We start from the raw sequence: 16,064 nt of genomic DNA, 5'->3' as shown, positions 1-16,064 counted from the left end.
TACTCGTAACATTTTTTCAAGACGAACTACAACATTTAAAAAATGACTTGTATGTACTTGATATCTCTAATCAATCCACGGGTCCCAGCACAAAACGAAAGTAAAACGCATACCGTTTCGCGCTTCTTATTGGTTGCTCAAAAGTAATTTGACCGTATGAAATGCATAATATAAACCTAGAAACATATACGTGAGCAGTACTTAAGCACTGTAGTATCAGTGTTAAGACATACCTCTCAAATACTGTAAATCAAGTTAAAAATATCTCAAGACCGATTCTGGTCATAATGAAACCATGTTTCGTGTATGTTTTCTTTAAAGTACCGAGACCAGCCATATACTGTATGTTTATGTTCCAAAATTAATATCGTTTATGGCCTTCACACGCGTTGCAGTATGCTCCTATTCTTTTTATGCTCAGCTACTACGATTTCCCTTCAGTGGTAAAATTAGATATGAATATTCAATACTTAAACGGGCACAGTTAAGACATTAAATATACATATACATACTGTATACAGTACAGTTTGCATACGGTAATATGTTTATGTTCCTAAATCAATCTCTTTTATGAGCATGTGAAAGGCATGGTGAATCACTGTACTTTGCATGATTGGAAACAAATGCGTGATTGCGAAATGCTGTGGTGTTACTTTTACAAAGACGGTCAATGAAAAAAAGAATGTTGACCAGGGCAATACTTTGAGTTTACACTTACAGCTTGTCCAAGGTCATTCATTATTAATACTATTAGTAATATCTTCGTTAAAGACTTTGATGGCCACAGCTCAAACATGAGAGGTTGAGCTTTATTAGCTCCACCTTGCGGAAATTCCGGATACTATTATTTTGCTTGTCGTATTATAGGAGAATTTACGGTAACTCGCGGTATTTACCGGTAGCTTGCGGTAGACTGCGTACAGCGTACCGCAAAATAATGCGGTATCGCCCGCGCATTTTGAATGGCTGCATCTGTAAATGAAAGAGCTCAATTAAAAAAGTACTTAAAAAATAATGGCATTTAAAGAAATACCCATCAATTTAGAGAAGGTAAGTCTTGTTTAACATTTTAGAATTCTTGGAATATGATATATTTAGACTTCCAGAAAGCTTCTAAATTCTAAGGTCCACGTTAAATAGATTGATTCTCAAATTAAAAGTTTTTTTAGGTTTTCAGGTAATTTGTGCACATGACTTGCAAACTGGTTAACAAAAAGGAAACTGTTTCATGGCACAAATTCTAATTGGGCAGGTGTAAAAAGTGGTGTACCACAGGGATCTGCTTTGGTCCCATTGTCCTTCTTGATCAGCATCTTATTAGCAGCTGATAGATTCTGATATACTGTAGTTAGAAAACTAGCAAGGTGTGCTGATTATACAAAAAAGGGGGAGTGGCAAGCATAAATAGCAAGATGAGAATTACAAAGAGACCTGGACAAAATTGTGGAATCAACAGACATATGAATTAGAATTATGAAACAGACATATGCATATGAATTTTAATGTTAATAAAAGGAAAGTGCTCCACACTGTTTTTTAAAGAAAATAAGCAATGGATATTGCAGGTGTGTTTCAGAACTGTGTTGATGCAATTGTGATGGTTCCGCATTTCTTTTTAGTGATTTGTAAAAAAACAACAACTATGGAACATTTAACAGGATATAATTCTAGAATTCCGATGCATTGAAGACAAATCCTGGAAATTCCGAATCCCACACGATCAGGTGCCACACCTAGGAAGACAAAACACCAGTCGGGTTTTTGAAAGCCCTTTTCTCTTGAGAATACTCTCTCACAGAGCACAAGGCTGTCAGAGTGACAGGCCCCCATCGGAGCGGTGCCCAGCTCTCCCAGCCTCCACAATCCCAGTCTATCAATCAAGGCAGGATAACACATAGTGGCTGCACCTGTGACAGCAAATGATTGAGTAGGGAATGCAGGTCCGCTGTGCATGTTGCCTTGCACATTTGTATCCCTCAAGGAGGGGGCAGGGAGAAAGTATAGGAACCATAAAAAAGGAAAGGAGCTTGCTTTCCTATTCATGAAAATATTTTTTTTTTGGGTGGGGGGGTATACATAGACCTTTCATTCCTTTATATTTAAAAAAAAGTAAATGTCAACAGTCAAATTGAAAATTGTTTGACACTGAAAGATACCCAGTGTAACAATTGCCCATCCACCTGAAAGACTGAAAGACAAGGCCTGATCATAGTATGCACTCTAAACTTTCACACACATATGGTATCTATGAAAAAATATGCTGACTGTAGGCATACACAGATATTTTCTGTTACATTAGAAACATTTTGAAAGAACTTGTATTTACTTTTACTTAGATCAAGTTACAGTCTGCTCTTTATCAATCAAATGTGCTAGCAGCATTGTGATATTAGTAATTAACAAGAAATAATAGTTTTAAAAAAAGGTTAATTCTGTACTTGTTTTACATAAGGAATGTACTCTAAACAACACAAAGATCTGTGTGTTTTCATTTTAATGAAGGCATACAAAATACGGTGATTCATACAACCAGGGGGTTGTAACATTAATGGTGAAATTACTGTATACCAAATACCAACCAATGTGCAGTATATGGTTAAACATATTAAACTATAAATAAAATACTTTTCACATGTGATTCAGGTATACCTTGTAAACAGCATCTTTTCATAAAGAATCTCCTGCAAACATCTAATGATTCTTCAAAGCCTTCTTTGTTTTGTTGTTTCATCACACATACAGTACCTCTAAACAGTTGCTAACCTTTCTAAGGATGTCATGTTAGGATTCAACATTGTGCAAAATAGATTATATATTCTCTTTATCCTCATACTGTATGTCTGTTGCTTTTTTTAATTGTCAGAATATATACCCTACACTTTATGTATTTGAGGAGTAAAGGGTGATGGAATAAGGGTGCTGTGGGAGTGCAGTTTGTATTTTATTGAGTTAGGAAAAATATTTCAGGCAAAGTATAAAATGCTGCCATGGCATCACAACTCCTCTGCATTCATTAGCATACAGTAAACTGATGCTGACAACAAATCTAAAAGCTTACTTAAAAATTGTAGGAGCACTCTTGACATACACTACAGTTCTGCATGTATACTGAGCACTTGAATAACTGCATTATTAAGCTTGTTTAATCTTAGATAAGTTCAATCTATTTCTATGGTATATTGAAGTGTCAACTTGGAAATAAAGAGGAAAATCAAACAGTACTGTATGTGTGCTTTAAGGCTGTCACAAGTCACTTTAACTTGGCTGAAGATTGACCACCGAGGTAACTTCATGGATAAGAACACCACTGTGGCACACAATTGAAGAGAATGTCCTCGATGGTAATACCTGGGGCAGTTGGAGTTATTGTAAAATTGCCATCTTGGATTTCAGAGCAATATTTTGAATACCAAAGAGCTTGAGGTCCATAAAGGACTGGGAATGGTGTCAATAGTGTTATAATATTATAAAAGTACTCTGAGGAATCCTGCAAATAAGTGTGGGAAAATCTCTGCTCTGACTTCAAAGTCTGTGTTGCAAGAGATCTGTGTCACTGCAAATATGACAGTATTGCACCAAATACAATAAACTCTCTGTACTTTTGAGTTAGAGATTTCAACTTTAATTAACAGTGTTTGCTACACTTCATAGTTAGCAAATATTCTTGTTAGCAAATATTCTTCTTATACTCTGAACTTACAAACAACTGCCTACTTCTGTATTGATGGGTCCCTATAAAAGGGCTACAGCTTCATTCTTTTGTTTTTCAGGCACTTTTTATTTAGAGTGTTCTCTGAAGCAACACACTCCTTGTTAGTTTTGCTACTCCCTCCATTTCAATCATCATTATCCTGAAATGTACTTGTTAGCAACTGGTGAAAACAGATGTTCCTTGATTGAATTTCATGCAGAAACTGGTATTTGAGAGCTGAAATTTCAAAAGAGTAAATAACGTGACATAAATTGAAGTTTAGTGGTTAATTACCATTAAATGGGCCTCTTAATTGGTATAAAATGCATTGAGAAAAACATCCATATTTCACTTAGTCTTCATTAACATGCTTAGAAGCACACATTAAATTTATAATAATGATGTTTAATAGCTGATATTTATTTTCCAGCTAAAACTTTTCAGACGGAAATTACCAAAATACTAAATAAAAAATGTTCAATGGAGAATTATTGTTAGAAATACAATAACTCCTGCAGTATCTATTGCTCGCATTTCACTCAGGCGAGTTTAAAAGGAAGCTACATAACACAGCTGGACTAATTTTGAAGCCTTTGAAATGCCTTTTAGCAGATGACAAAATCCTGACTGCTAGAACTTCCATTAACAACCAAATAGTTTAACAATACGCAAATGATTTTGATGTATCTACTGGGAAAACTATATCAGGAAACCATAATGGCTGATATTTAAGGGGGAAGTTTGCTAGAAATCATAAGGCCTACAAACTGGCCCTCTTAAAGAAAGCACCTGGGGGATTCCACCATATGTTTAAGCTTTGTCTTGTCCTACAAAGTTAGTCTGTCCTTCAAGTGATTTGTCAAAGGGGTCTTACTGTGACAGAAAGAATATGTGCTGCTGCAAGAGAGGTTGAGAGAGGAGGAAAAGAAAAAAAAAGTGCTTCTGGCTTTTTCAACAGCCAACCACTGAACTGATTATAGCATAATTAAAGCTGTAAAGCCGTGAGATTATCCACCTGGTTATGCGCTAAAGTCACCATCTAATAAGGTAAATTAGCAGGTCCAGCCTGCACGTTTGGGCCAGGAGCTCACCTGATTAATGCAGTTTATTGGGAGCTGTTAAAAGCATTAACTGAAGACATGCTCAGTAATTCGTCATATTTAAAGGCTTGGAAATTAAATCTCTGCTAGCAAATGAGAAGAGATAAAGCGAAATACTCTTTTAGAGGTTACAAATTTGCAAGCTGGTTTAGGGAAGCACCAAGAGAATTGCTTTCATCTCCATTTAAGTGGTTAAATTGAAAATAATTGCTTCAACAGTAAACAGAATTTAATTAAAAGGACAAAGATACCTGGGAGAACAAACAATAGTAAATTGATTTTGTTACCAGGTGTTGTTGATGCTGTGTTAGTTGAAATCAAATAAATACAATTGCTAAGTGCAGCAGCTTCATTGCGAACTTACTTTTCATTCCCTGAAAAGTAAAGCACACTCAGGTTCCTGCTTCAATTCATGATTAAATTAGTATTCACTGGTATTTTTATTTTTGAAAAGGTCCTCTTATTGACGTTGTTATTTTGTAAAAGGAGATATGCTCTTTTGAACTCACAATTGTTGTACTATAAAAGACATAAAGCAACATGCAAATAAGAATACATTCAAAAAAAAGGAAGCGCAGCAAATTTCACAGAATTAGTTCTGGGCAAAACTAAGAACTAAAGTGGTCTGCTGTATTGTTTTTTTTTTCAAAAAATATTTTTAGACCAGCTGTGATACAGTATCTATAAACTTATCCTTCTATAAGGGTAAGCTTGGCACTTTTTCTCTCTAATTTTACATCTAAATATACTCCTTTTTTGAACTCTGCCCTATATGAAGCAGTCATGCATGCCTGTTTTAATTGAAAAGAGGTATATGAAAACACTAGGGTTTAAAAACCACAATAAATTATTTAATTAGTTAAAAATAAAATCACTTTTAATTTGAAATGATAGACTTGCAGACACATACAGTACATCTTCACTTTAAACACAGGTCTGCTGTATGTAACTCAATAATTTTATTTTTCTTTCATTTATAATTGTGACGTGAGTGATGTTGTCATTTAAATTGAAAAAAAAAACAAGTGTGAATTACTTCTAGAGACTTGTACAACAGTTTTATTTCCCCCCCTAGACATTTATCTCTTTTTCACAGCAGAACTGGTCAGAAGGTTTGAATTTGCATCAAGATAACAAAAAGGGAAACTAATATAAGTCTATTTAATTAAATATTGTGTTAGACTGTTACAGTTATTCATTCTAAATTAATTGTATGTCATAGGCATATATCTATTTAATTTATAATTAATCATGTTTTGCTAATTATAAATAACATCATTGGATTTTTTATGCATACAGTATGTTCCTCTGCAGTTAAATAATAGGTTACACTAGTGTTAAGGACATCCAAAGTACTCTCAATTAGGGAATGAAGTAGATCTATTGGGGAAAAAACAGAATTCATATGTAATTACATAAATTTAAGCCAAATGGATTGAAAAATAATCTGCATTTGTGAAAACTGCAGTTTAAAGAGATATGAGCAAACTATATTTAAATAGCCTACACAGGCCGATAAAGACTGCTGTAATTGTTTACTTAATCTTCCAAAACAAATATACCTTTTAGAAAATTTGACACAGGTTTAATATAGCTTTTGAAATACAAGGCATCTTGTAGTTTTAATCAATTTATAGTGACAAATTTTAGTTATCCACAGAGCTTTATAAACCTTATGCTATTATTACATATCAAGTTAAAAAATCCACTAATTAAATTTTTATTTTTTATTACATGTATGTGTGTTTTAAATAATGCATCCTTTTAGAAAATGATCCTAGCAGTGAATTCTTATTTTTAAACATACTTTGGCTGTAAAAATGTTGTATCAGACTAAATTTAAATCTTCCTATACAGATGAACACACATACTGAATACATATATAAATTATTTCTGATATAAAAAGAAAATAAAACTTGAAATATTTTGTTCATTAGGAAATTATAAAATACCAAAAAGTGTTATGGAAAAGCAAGGTTACTGATGAGTTCTAGCTGTGGCAAAACAGGACTACTTCGACTGAATGTGTTAGCTCTCTTTTTCTGAGGTTACCACAAATTATTAATTTAGATTTATTTTATTATATATAGTTGATATTATTTATATTTTAATGTGCAGGAATGTTTATTAATGCATTCCTCACAACGTTAATACTGTACATACAGTACATACATACTTTTTTATTCACATTCCCCCAAAATTGTTTTAGAACATCATGGTGTGAGATCTGTTTCTTATTCCATACTTTAACTAAAATATAAAAAGCAGCAGATTGAATATTAATTCATAGTTGTCTGCTTTTTTTGTATCCTTACTTTTCAGTTTATGAAGATACAAAAAATGATTAATTCAGTTTATCAGTAATGTCCTCCCTCAATGCTATCATGATCCCTTTTTTCAAAAGCAAAATTTTCAAATAAAAATTATATGATTACAACATCTTAAAATATGTAATAACAGTCTAAAACTATTTTTCACATAAGCATTGTGAACACCAATATATATTTCTAATTTAGTGTGATAAATTCATGTCTATCAAGCATGTCAGAGCTATAAATAGTATAATGTTGGAATTATTTTATTTAATTTGTGGCTCTTTTTAACAACATTACAATAAACAAAATTAAATCTACTTTTAGTTTTACCTTATTCCATTTTTTTATTTAACACAAGTTTAAAGAGATTTTTTTACTGTCATAAAGATCTGACAAATTTAGGAGAATTCTGTTTTTATATATGTCTGCATAGTTAGCTGTACAGTACTTGCAAGACTAAAATAATAATTACTTTTCTCTTTTTAGTAGTTATAAATATTGCACATTGGACTCAGTAGAAAAATAGAGTAGTAAGATAGAAATAGAAAGAATATAAAATCTATATTTTTAATTTAATTTTGTTTCCATTTAACTTACTTATATGTGACACCTTTTTATTCTCTGCAAGAGGTTTGAGTCAAAAAATGAAAACTGAAAAAATAACTATCCAGCAATACAAAAGATTTAAAATAATTTCAAATAGATTTTAAACCTTGTTGTGAGCTTCTAGCCTTTCTGATATACAGTACAGCTCTTCTAAAAGAATTGTTTTGTGAAAAACAAAAAAAACAATCACCTTTTTTTGCATCTCAAGGACAGATGTGGTACAGTCAGAGGTATGTAAACATTAGACATTTTGCAACATTAACAACTGACAAAATATACAAGACCTTTGTTTATATAGCACCTTACCAATTTGTACATGTAGAGCTTTACGTACTTTCCATGGAAAGTTCCAAATGTGATTAAGTTATAAATATTGACAGGCTATATGTAGAGAAGTTTGTGAAGTTTGTGTAAATATTTTGTCAGAGATACAAGCAGCCTTATTGCATGATTATGAGTGAGATCATATACAATGAAAAACAACATAATACAGAACTGTTAAATAGCAACTTTGATATCTGCAGTTAAAACTAACATATCATTAGCCTTAATAGTAAACACAAAAAGCATAGCACAATGATAAAGTTCTGAATCATGGCATATTTGCATCGCAACATGTTTTTCTAACTAATTTAAATGGTACCATATTTGTCATGTTACACATGTATTAATCCCAAACTCTTTACTTGGTCCATGTATCTGTCTTAAATAATTTACATTTGGTGAGTTACTTAGCGTGTGATGTGTTTTGTTCCTGAAAGACTTTGGCAATTTGTTGAGTGGATTTATTTAGTAAAAAACAGATCCAAATCCTTCATTCAAAAATATGTGATATTAATAACATCACAGAAATAAAATAAATTAACCATGTGTGATTATTTTTGAAAAACGCAAAAGAACATCTGCAGTCTTGTATATATTAATGCAAAATGATAAATTCAGTATTCTGAATTATAATATATTAATTTTGATTTATTCAAAAAGTAAACAAATGCAATCAAATAAAGTTGTGTGTTAATTACTTTTTAAAGCTCTTATTGTAGCAATATACTTTATAGAATAACAATTATTGGTTAATTGACCATTTCACATAAATACTTGAAAAGCACTTGAATCAGTTTCATTTTGGGGACTGTTTTTTATGTTAAAATAATAATTTAAATGTGTAAAAAAAAATTGTGTAAATCTTCATTATTATTATTAAGTTTGTGAATCTACTTCAAAATAATAGCATAAAGTGAATTAAAATAATGGACAAAAATGTGAAGGACTTTGTTAAATTAGCCCATTGAATTCCAAGGACGTCAGGAGGGAGACACGCAAATGAACAATTAACTGAAGCATAGCTCTACAGATATAACAACATGTCTCTTCTCAATGCATTTAAAAAATATGGCTAGGTCATTTCACTTTTTTACCCTCTCTTTGCTGAACAATTTGGTGGAATGTGGCCGAAAACGCTGAGAAAACATTTTGCAGTAAAGTCTGCCATCTTCTGGACCAAACAGAGAATGACCATATTAATAAACGTTTCCCAAGAAGCTTCACTGCCACAGATGAATAATGTTCTAAATGTATAATAAATCACATTTTGTACCATAATAATGGTGAGAAGAAAGGGATTTTTCCTATAAAGGGGAATCAAATCCATCATGAAGGATTTCTTGTGTTAATGTTGTAACACAAAAAAATATCCTTAGAAATACTTCAGCAATCAAAGATATACAGTACATGTAGCAGTGGGTTTACCTCTGATACAAAGGCATTGCTCTTTCCCATTAACAGCAAAAGTGCTCTGTAGAATGCTTTTGCTGAGTATTCACTGTTGTTTTATGTGGCCTTGTTGTTGTTCAAAGTTTTTTTATGTGCATATACCAGAAACTGAATTTAATTTTTTGGTTTAACTATGCTTTAAGGTGCCACCTGTAACCTTGTTTTACAAAATGAAATAGATGCATAACCTACCACACAGTGAAATGAAGTAAAAAAGTAAGAAGTCATCATTACTGTAAGATCTTTTATTTTAAAATAAGCAAATCAGATAGACAGATAGACAATCTGAATTTGGAAATTTATTACTGTAAAAATGAAAATGATTTCTAATACAATATAATGAGATTTTTTAAAATATTTGAATGTCTATTTTTCTAAATTCATTGAGATTCAATATTAGTTAAAGTGTATATACATAATGATCATTTCTTCTTCATTGTTACATCCATCCAATTAAACTCATATTCCCCTAAATGAAGATCATGGCTTTACTTTAAAAAAAAACATAAAACTACTTAAGTGAAGTGTAAATGTATGAATTGATATTCTGCATTTTACTTACAGTGAGAGAGGAATGATTTTAAAATACTATCTACAATGTATTTTTTTCTGAACACCAAGAGCAATAATAATATTACACAAGTTAGTGATTTAATGTATTGGTTTATTTATGCATGATAACTTCAGTCCTGGTTTTGAAATATCATAATTTGCGATTGGTAATTACAAATTAATTAATTGATAGCCTGTCCTTTATTTGAATAGTTTTTAATATTTTGTTACTTCCTTTTTCTTATTAAACCTTAGGCTTAGTCTATCAGAAGGCAAAAAATAGGAGCTGGATTTGCCATTATAGGGAAAAATAAGACTCAAGGCATACCATATTTGGCTGCAGTTTTCCATCGCAATGTAATAGTGTATTTGTTTGAAGGAACTATTTGAATACGAAAATGGATGCATTTTCTGCATTCTGTCGTGTACTTCTTTGTAAGAAAGCAATTGAGCAACTGAGCCATTTATATTTTGAATAATAAAAGTAAGCTTCTGAAAATATGTGGTTTCAAATCAAATTTCAAAGTTTTGACAAAAAACAATAGGCAAAAAAATAATTAAAATATATTTTCATTAAATTAGTTAATGTTCAATGTAAGACTTTGAGATTCTTGCAAAAATTGTTGTGCATCTGCAGTCAGTAGATCATTTCAAGCAATACAGAGCAGTAAAATCTAAATAAATTGCAGATTAATTGGCTTAAGGGAGATGTTGATTTAAATATTTTTGTTCATTATATTAAATAACAACATGCACCTTTTTGAGCATTGTAGCAAAATAGAGCACTTACACAATTTAGATATTGTATGTTTATTTCTTTGATATATAAAAATAAGAAGATTCTGTACATGGGTGCACATTAATGTTTTGTTTCTGATCTGTCTATTGTCTTCCTTGTCTGGGGGGTAGTCCAGTAACTAGGAATTATATGAAGGTAAATACAGTAGGATAAGCTTATGAGTCAGAAACAGAACATTGATACAGTATGTAAATAATATCACAATTTTTATGTCACAACACAAAGTAAAATTAAAAAAGACAGACTGTAGCTAGTTCTGCTGAAAGGTGCTGAAAGGTGAAACGTATCTACTAAGGGAAATTTAAACTAGAAAATATTAACTTTAAGACACTAATAATTTTCTATATGTATTTAGACTTATGTGTATATGTGGTTTTCCATGTTCCCTGCATAATAAACAAGTCTTCAGTGAAGTTGTATATAGAAAAATAATATTTTTAGAATGATACAATTACACATGTTAGTGCTTTGTTGTTATTTTATAAATATCACATCATTGCTTTTTTGGAAGTCAATCCAAAATGTAATTTATTTCTTCCAAACAATTCCACTTTAATATATTTGTATTATACTGATACATGTGGGTATTTGAGGGTCCATTGAAAAAAGGAACCTAATGGTTTAAATTAACATACAAATTATGACATAGACAAACCAGATGAATAGCTTTTATTTATCTGTTACAGTGTATTTTTTTGTAATTTCCCAATAGACATATCGATTTAAACTTGGAAAATGAGGGCTTCCACCCAAACATCCATCTATGAAACCATCCATTTTCTATCTGCATCTTCCTATTCAGGGTCACTGCGGAACTGGAATATTTACTGGCAAGCAATGGGCGCAAGGCAGGATACACCCTGGACAGAACACGAGTCCAGTGTAGGGTGGACAGACACAAACACCAACATGTCCACACTCACACAGGGATAACCTACCAGTATGTCTTCAGACTGAGTGGAAATCATCTGAAGGAAGAAACAGGCAAATATGCAAACTTCAATAACCATGACCACCTGGCTATACATTCTGTACGGGTGCCTGCCAAATGACCAGCTAACAAGGATGTATACATATAAGAAGCAGCTATGTAGTAACATTTGTATGGCACGTAAGGTGTATAGTATACTAGAAATAACTTGTACAATGATGGGCAGGAGTAGCTTTGTTCATAGGTTTAGTTAACTATACGAGCATGGTTATGACAGATGATTGGGCTGTGTGGAAATAGGAAGCAGGTCATAAGTCATATGTTGACTACCTGGATGTACAAATTAGATGTCCAGCCCCACTGAGGTAGTCAGACAGACTGTGCCAAATATGAATAGCATCAATTGCAGCTGTACAGCTGAAAAGGAAACGATTTCCACCACCTGTACCAATACTGTACCAATGGCATAACGGGTTCTATATTAAGCATATTCCTATATTTAACAAGTTGAGATAAATTCAAATTAAGGAAGTGGGTTTAGAAGGGACTTATCCTGATACAGTATACTCATGCTTGTCATCCAAGATCCAGCAACTGAGATTCTTTTAATCAGGCGGTGTCCAGAATTAGCCAATGAGACAAAAAACAGTTCTGTCTAAAGGGTAGAGAAACGCTCAGCAACAAGCTTGATGTTCTAAGGAACTCTCTGAGATCAGGGAAAAATCAGTTTCAAAAATGATATGACCATTGCAGGGAGGATACTGGAATAGCAATGAAATTGTTATTGAAAAACCACTTGGTTTATTTGTTGAGCAGATAGTTTGAAGAGTAGAAGAGCAGAAGTGACAGTTTCTGGCTTTTTATGGGGTCAGGTACATAAGGGTGAGACAAAAAAAAGTTATGCCATCAATGAAGGAGTTTAGTAGTTAGTGGTTAGCAATAGTGTTGCACCTAGTAATACTTCTAATAGTAATAGTTAATTAATTCTAATAGTAAGAATGTAATGTGATAGAGTTTTTAACTTCAGAGGAAGTTTTGGAATGGAATGGAGTTTCAAAGCAGTGAAGGCCTCAAATGAGCAAGAACAAGTTTGCAGTTTTATTCATTTAACATTATTCAATAATGATACATTGTGTGCATACTAATAGTAAAGTGAGCCAACTTGAGCAGAGGGAAATGGAAAAAACTGCCATCAAACTGCCACAGGAAGAAGCTCCTGGAAGGTGGAAATAGAAGGAACAGAAACTGGGGGAGAAATGGAGGCAAGCGAGAAAGTAATCTGGAGTACTTACCAGCACAGGGATTTGAAAACAATCACAGGACCGTTGGTATGAGAATAGGTACTGGAACGAGCAGCAGTGAGAGCCATTAAACCAGGTGTTAGGATCCTCCTGAAGAGGGAAAAAACAGGACGAAAAGCCTGTGAACGTTCCTCCTTAGTCCTCAGACGCAACTAGACTAACTAACTCCAGGAGCAAGGATTTTTGCTTTATTAACTGTCATAAATTAAACATGTCTCCATGCAGTTAAACAAAGCAAGAAAAACAAGAGCCCCAGTCTCAAGTAAGCAGCATTTGCCTTTAGACACTGTTGGATCAGAGGTCAAAGAAGACTATGAACAATGGGGAAACAGATAATCAAGATACGGGTGGCTTGAAAAGTATTCAATTTACAGTAGATTAAATCTATCATACTGTAGATTAATCTACCATAGATCCTGATAGGTTAATCATGAATGTGGTACTGTTGTACCTTCCAAACATTCCTTATTAACTCCATTAGACATTGCAGATAAAATCAGGCAGTTTCATGAACATTTTAGTGGGTATCTTACCTTATTGGGATAAATGTTTAGATTCTTTGCTATTTCTGTTGTCATTCTGCCTTTGTTTTCTTAACATCTATATTCTAACGTAATTGTTTGTGTCACATGAACAGATGCAGCTTTTGCAGGAATGAGATGTAAATGAGTATGAGTAAAGAAATGTATGGATTCAGTGGAGAATGGATGGCAAAAGATTAAAAAGATTCTCCTTGAAGTCCTGAACAGATTTATGCTAATACATAAGTTAGTCAAAAAGTGTCCCAAATGGTTTAAAAAATCAATTAGGAAAAAAACAGAAAAGAGAGTGCTTTATGTTTGTTGTTTTTTTTCATTGAATGTAGGTCTTTTGTAAATCTAAGCATACAGGTTCTGTCCATAAATGTATTTCACTGTGTTCTGTGTTGTATCTGTCGAAGACAATTTCATAAGAAAGATCCTGAATGCATTGACCAAAATGACACCAATAGTAACACAGCCAACAGTATATTATTAGACTTTTATTTACTGTATTTACTCTATACAATCTGTGCTTTTCCAGCATTGAGTTTGGTTGATATGTGGGAAAAAAATAGAAAATACTCCATTTTCATAAGCACACACAGAAATTCAAGCCATACAGCACCATTTTAAGAGCTGTATATTTTTGGTATAAATTGATGTATGTTGTTCAGAGTCCACAAACTAGCAAACTAACATTAGTAGGTAATCAAATCTGGTTTGATTTTTCATCACTCTTAGTGATCTAGGTTGTTCTGTGGTCAAAGAATGTCCATTTGTTGATCCACTCTGTTGTTCTTGGATGAGTATAAAAAGCATTTCTATCCTCTTCTGCCACCATGGGAGGTTGGCATCAATCAAAAACTATCAGTTTCATGATATATCAGATAACATCATGTTTAATGATTTGTAGGTACAGAAGCAGCACATATGCTTAATAAACTCTGTATTTTTTTTTGTTTTTTAGAATTGCTTGGTTTCTGTCAAAACAGCCAGTGGATCTCTGGCCTTTGTCTGCTTAGAGAAGTTAATGAGAAAATATCTAAACTGAAAAATTGTTTCCTTCATGATTTATTTTAAAAACATGTTTCTGCTGTGATACAAACATTTGAAGATATTCACATATTTTAGAATGGCATTGTATTCCTGCAGAATGGCAAGGGGGGGGGGGAACAGTTAGAAAAGAGAAGATATAAATAAAACTGCAACAACAAGAAAAGGCATCCTTATTTATGACAGGATTGTGCACTAAAAGGCTCTAAAGCAGGAGAGGAGGGTGATGGTGTGGAACAACCATGTATTTATTGATGGGATACATGCAAAGTCCAGAGCGAGCTCTGAAAAAAAAAATCTCACTTGCCCATTTGCCCAGAGCACAATGTCAAGAAAGAGGCAATCATGTTGGAAAATAGTTGGGCAAAATCAGTTTAAGTGGACAGTTGCACTATCAAATCTAGTTAGTACGTTTTTTGCAAAATTGGAATGTCTCATTCAAGCTGTCCCTCTGATAGAGCAACTTTATACGCTTGTGGTACAATTTCAGTAAAGATGTACAATACTACACTAATCCTACTAAATAAAGCACTGAAAAAGGACAGTTGGTTTCTAAGTAAATATGTAAATGGAAAAAAGAAACGCAACATTTTCTGGAATGAGAATACTATAGTTATAGCTTATGTACTTTCACAAAAAGTTGTCAATTTGTTTTAAGCCCTCTGACCAGCAATACAGCTTGTGCAATGAGACTTTGCAACTTGCCAATCACATAAAAGCTCGTTAGGTGCACTTTTACACAACAAGGTTCAGGTGGAACAATGCCTGATCATGTCACCTTTAAAAAGGCCTTAATTCAAAGCTTAGGTCGCTGCAAGAAAAAGGCCACACTTAGTCAGTTTTATGTGCATTCCACAATGCCTCGAATGTCACCAGAAGCAAGGGAGAGGGCCATTGGCATGCTGCAGGCAGGCATGTCATGTGCCAGCATTGCCAGACACTATGGAGTAAGCCACTCCAACTGTGTCCCGACTGCAGAAGGTTTCAGCAGACTGGCAGGACAGATGACCGTCCAAGATCCGGTTGCCCTCGAGTGACCACAGAGCATGACCAACACATAGACTGGTCCATCTAAGAGATCGTTTCAGGACTGCCACCCATACTGCTGCTGAAACTGCTGGCAGACACAATGCCCACATCAGTGACAGGACAGTGAGGCTCCTTGCTGCTGGCCTTAGAGCAAGGCGACCTGTCAGAGGCCCTCTGCTCACACCTCCTAGATGTCACACCCGACTGGCTTGGGCCAGTCAGAGGCTGCGACGGACTTGTCAACAGTGGCATCAGGTCCTCTTCACAGATGAGTCACTCTTCAGCCTGGAGGGCCAGAGTGTGGTGGTGGAGGTGTTGTGTTTCTTTTTTCCATCAGTATATATTCAAAGGGATTCAAAAACATGAATGAGATGTACAATGCACAACATGGGA

The sequence above is a fragment of the Atractosteus spatula genome, chromosome 2, assembly GCF_055471065.1.
Source record: "Atractosteus spatula isolate fAtrSpa1 chromosome 2, fAtrSpa1.hap1, whole genome shotgun sequence".
Taxonomy (NCBI): domain Eukaryota; kingdom Metazoa; phylum Chordata; class Actinopteri; order Semionotiformes; family Lepisosteidae; genus Atractosteus; species Atractosteus spatula.
The sequence above is the reverse complement of the archived record's forward strand: the minus strand, read 5'-3'. Positions refer to the sequence as shown.